We start from the raw sequence: 5705 nt of genomic DNA on the forward strand, positions 1-5705 counted from the left end.
GGGAGTTTGAGAACCGGAATCTCTGATCCAAGCAATTAACCAAAATTTCAAGACTTGGCAGCTGCTTGTTTTCTGAAAGGAAGCAATTATACGACCACAGCAGCAGAATGACAGTGCAGGCAGAAAGCAGAGTAAACCTTTCTTAAATTCCACCTCTGAATAATGAGCTCAGATTTTTATGAACTGGTCTCACAAGAAAAAGGAGAAAAAGATTACTTAGGACCATACTTGCCTACTGTCACAGAATTCCCACTAGCTGGAATTGTAACAAGTTGCAGTTCTCTCACAATTATTTTGTGGATCTAAAATACTGCTATATTTGCTCCTAAGTCTTCAACTCAGAAAAAACAGTATTAGCAGTAAAACACAGTAATTCATACATAAGCACTCTCAGCAAGGCCACATCTAGTCCAACATGTATTTTTTTCTCCTTCAGACTCACTCACTATCTTAGGTACAAAACAGTGTTGGTATAACCAAGATAGATGCAAGACACCATCTCTTACAATAAAAGCTTTTCCTGCTCCTAACAAGCATCCCCAAAGATGTTGTAAATAATGTAGAAACACTGTGTCTCAAGCTCTTACTATTTCTGTCTCTGAGCATCTCAGTCTACAACAAGGTTGTGGGTTGTTTTCTTTTTGTTTGTTTGGTTGGTTGGTTGGTTTTTTTTCCTGCACTGTTACACATATGAGAATTGAGGGATTGCTTCTTGTTCAGCCACTTCCAGCAAAGAGAATTCAGCCATGGCAGCATATGAGCTACAACACAGGAACAACTAAGGGCTCATAGCAGAATGATTTGAGCATTTAATAGCTTGTAAGTGCCTTGAATGATGAACTCTAGAGCATTTGAAGAACTATCTATCCACCTACCAAAGATTACTCAGTCATACAAAATCTTGGCCTATGTTTTACAACGAATTTCAGCAAGGTTACACACCTGGAATAAAACTGAAAGTGAATGAAGCATTAAGGACCTTTTAAGTGTCAGCTTGTTTGACATTTTTTCAAGCAGCTGGAATGTCTGCTATTAGATGCAGAGCTAATAGGCAGAGTTGGTTGCTTTGGTTTCTTCTTAAAGCATCTGTGGTGCTTTGAGAAATACTGACAGAGAGAGATTTAAATAATAATTATAACATTGCAAAATGTTAATTTTTTGAAGGTAAACAACCCCCTAATGATTTTCAAGTCTAGATGTAGCCTAGTTCAAAGGCTAATATAGATACAAAGATCATATACTACACACAGTAATTGCTGTTTAATATATGTATTGCAGAAGGGCTTTAGACTTATTATTAAAAAAATAGGACTGCAATACTCATAATACTCTATCTTAAAAGTTAGGAGAGTTTTACATATTAAGAATTAAAAAATAATTGCTTAGGATTAGTGAGGCAAATATTTTGTTCTTCTATGCATTGAATTTAACAGAAAAAAAATAGTATTTGACTGGCTAAACAGTCAAATGGGGTCAACAATGACAGTGAACACATTTAAAAGGGTATTTATAGTTTAAAATTTATTGGGCAAGATCATGACATTCACAAGAAGATGATGGAGTACAGGGCAGTTTTTTTCAGGATTCCCTGATCCTTGAGAAGGTGAAAAAGGAAGAAATGGCAAAGTGCTTGTACTAGGAAAAACATGGGTTTGTGTGAAGACCAACATAAAGGTACCTTACCACCAACAATATTAATTTACTTTCCTCTGTACTGATGTTATGTGAGGATGAAAAATTATTAATATTTTTGTCTATCTAGAAAAATATTTAGAGATGTTTATTTTTAAATGTTTCAGTGTTATTTTTATATCTGTAGCATAAAGAGAGAATAATTACTGCAATTGTTAGCTAGTTGTAACACAGTTAATACAAAATTCTTCATATCTTACCAGTTGCCTATTTTTTAATTTCTGAAATTGAAGATTATTTTCTTAGTTGAGCTCTAATAAATGCAGCATATGTGCATTGTCTTACTAATTAGTATGCTTATGTAAAAGTGGATGTACCATATTTATCTTGATTTAAGATAGGAAGATCCCAGATGAGCTTCCTTGCTGTTTCTGTGCTTAAACAATGCAGAGAAAATGTCCTGGGATCTAATTTTCCCTCCTTGCTGAATTGTGGTCATGACAACCATCTGTACAAGGATAAGCTTCACAGTATTGTCTTGTTCAAGGGTATCATTTTGATGTTATGTGGTGTGATACAATAAGGTAATGGCAAATAATACTGTGCAGCAGTTGGTGCTCTCATCTGCATACACTGCTGACTTACGCTTTTGGTTTTTGTGTGTTTTGGTTTGCTTGTTTAATATTTATGTGGACATTGAGGCAACAAAAGTAAAAAACCACTAGCTTGCAAAAAATACATTAACATTTGAGAGAAGGGCTAAGGGAAATGCCATTGTTCTGACTCTTCAATCTCTGCTGGGTACTGGGGAATTTACATGTTGAATATGAAATATAGCTTTTCTCTGCTGTGCCAGTAAGGAAAGATACAATTTTTAAAATGCAACACTTGGCTTTTGCATCTCTTTATGGCAAGATATTGCCTAACAGTATATGGACAAATATAAACAGAGGTAAAGAGAGTGCTAGGTTGTTATTATTTAGCTTCTTTCTAAACACAGCTGTTTATAAGATGATGTGGAATAAAGCTGAATATACCTATTATTAAGCCGAATATGACAGATAATAAAAGTCTTTTTCCTCCAAAACTTCTACACAAGAAAGACCTTACTGACATTGCAAGTAATTTAATTTGGTTTTGGTCACTCTGTGCATCAAAATACAGACACATCTGGAATTGAAAACACATAAGGAAAGATTGCTTAAGCTGTGTTTTGAAATACTTTTGAGATATTAGCAGAAGACAAAAAAGAAAGTAAGTTAAGAAAGTTCCTTCTAAAGGCATGCCATCCAGTCATGCTGAATATGAACAGAAGAAATAACTGGTTATTTTAGTTACTACTAGCACTGAATACAAATCAGACAAAGATTCTAACTTGCTCCAAATCAGATTAATCATGCACATCTCATAGTAAAGTAATGGTAATGCTAGAAAAAGTTGTTTAAACATTCTAAATTGCTAAACCCAGCCAATTTTGCTATTGTTTTTGATTTTTTTTGCCCCACATATCAGTTATTAACAACGATCCTCCTTCTGCAAATATAGGTTTGCCAGTCTGAGCATTTTAAATTGAAAACCATTTGTAAAGGAGCCTTTGCACATTTCCAGTAAGATTTCCAGCCCTGTAATAATCTGGTCAGGCTGTGCAGAGGAATAATCAATGTTACACTTTCTGTGCAAATTTCTTGTCCTGGAATACAAGTTACTGAACTTGAGTCACCAGTGTCCCTCAGCCATTTGATTTACCTGATCTAGCAGATGGTTTGGATGGGTAGGAGTCACACACCTTCTGCTCTGGAAAGGGGCTTCCTGTCACATGGAAATTCAGTGACTTGCTAAAGTGATCAAAAAGGATGTTATAGTATGAGTTACTAAATTAGGTTAGTGGGGGATGAGGTGTCTATGTGGGAGGTACAGAGCTTGGAATCTTTCTAGCTACCAGTAATAGGTGAGTTTAGAGGAAACAGAGTTTAGATTTTTTTTTTTATTTGTGATTGGCTATGAGCTCATATTGTTCTTCTTGGATATTACAGAAGAATTACATGGAATCGAGGTTGTGGTAAAATACTCATAGTCTGCTCTTTTTAGTAATAAGGCTAAAGGTAACAAGCTTTGGGGAACATTCTGGCCTAACTAATGCAATCTGTGTAATAGCAAACAAATCAATTTATCAAACCCTAATTATTCTTATATAATGTGGGAATCCTAGTTTGTTTTTGTGCTGCCCTCACATAATGCTATTCCAGCAGCAACTCCTAGCTTTGTGACAAGTGGTGCTCTGTGGGTAGGATGGGGCCATGCAGCTCTGCAATTCTGCAGTAAGTTCTGCAAACTCCTGCTGGGAACAATATCCTGAGGACAAGGAGTGTAGAGATGGCATGTCTTCCTTGTCACAAGATTTTGTGTTGAGTTTGTGGGGGTTTTGGAGCTGGTGGTGGAACAAACAATTTACATTCTAGGCAAGTGATTCTACTTTAACACATTTTGATTAAATTAATTGTAAAGATACAGCGGGACAACAGCCTGGTAGGACCTTCCGAGTATGACACTGAAAAAGGAAGCTGTGATGTAGCCAATTATTGATGTTTATTCTGTTGCTGACTAGAAAGTTTACTTTTTAACTTAGCTTAACACTGGTTCTCACACAACCATTGTGATTTAAAAACAAGAATTTGTATGTGGATAGACTATAGATTTTTTTTTTTCTCCAGCTGGCAACCCTTTGCCTTCAGCACCATCAGTACCTGACTGCTGTTCACCATACATGAAAATCTGTAAAGAGCAAACAGGGCCCTTTGTGTTGTCCAAGTCTGTTTTTAGCAGACCATCACGACTCCAGAACAGTGTCTAGTTACTGCATCCAAGAGAGAACTACCCCCTCAAATTTGTATTTAAAACAATTCTGAAAAAGGAATTTTGATTATAAATACTATATTCTGATGTAACTTGGAACTGGCTGGACTAAGCTGTACTCCAGTGCTCTGCCCAGGCTTCCCTTCCTGTGCCCTTTTCCAGGGATGGCAAACTGCTCCAGTACCTTACTTTCAGTGGCTTATCCCAAGAGGGAAGATGGCTTTGAGAACGTGGGCAGTTTGAGCAGGAGACAGATTGGAATTCTAAATTGGCCATCCAGCCTTCTGCGTTCAGCCATTCCGGAGAGTGACACCAGTTGGTGAAATGTGATCCAGGGAGCGCTTGCACTCCGGTGATGCACAGGGCAGAGCTGCACGCAACAAAGGCCCCTACATGGTTAGGACAAGCTTTACAGTGTTTATAAACACGGTACTGGGCCAATTACCCTCCTTAACCATGAGGACCATAGAAATGGGCCCAGTACTGGAGTCTGAACAACCGCAAAACTCTATGACGGAAAACAAGAGGTATTTCCGGAATCAGAGAATTGTTAGTGTTGGAAGGGACTTCTGGAGATCATCCAGTGCAACCCCCCTGCCAAGGCAGGGTCACCTAGAGCAGGTAACACAGAAATGCGTCCAGATGGGTTTTGAATGAATCCAGGAGACTCCATGACCTCCCTGTTCAGCCTGCTCCATTAGCTTAGCTACTACAGCTGCTGCTAAAAACTGGAACCGAGGCTCAGCTCATCTCCTAAAATGGCAGCACCCCGATGTCAGTGCAGAGGAGCACATCGTCCACTCCGCTGCCCACGGGCCGGCCGCGGCAGCCTCCGGTCCCCGGGCCGGGCCCCGCCTCGTCAACCACCGGGGCAAGAAGGCAGACCCAGGGTCATTCCACACGGTAGGGCCGACACCACCAAGGCGGGGAGCTTTTCCCCGAGCCCGGCCAGGGGTTGTGCGGCGCAGCGGGGCCCGGACCCCTCCGCATCCCCTCAGGTGCGGCGGGAACAATGAGCGCCCCAGCCAAAGCGAGCCCCAGCGGCGCGCACAGATCCGCGCCGGGCGCGCACGCCTCAAATAGTCCCTCTTTGTTCACCGCCGCCAAAGGCTCGCCTGCGCCCGTGTCCCTCCGCCGCGGCGGCCCCGTGCCCGCCCCCGGCGCTGCCGGCGCAGGCGGGGCCGCCGGGGCGGGGCCGCGGCCCTTTGTGCTCCCAGAAT

This window comes from Haemorhous mexicanus, chromosome 9 (genome assembly GCF_027477595.1).
Source record: "Haemorhous mexicanus isolate bHaeMex1 chromosome 9, bHaeMex1.pri, whole genome shotgun sequence".
Taxonomy (NCBI): domain Eukaryota; kingdom Metazoa; phylum Chordata; class Aves; order Passeriformes; family Fringillidae; genus Haemorhous; species Haemorhous mexicanus.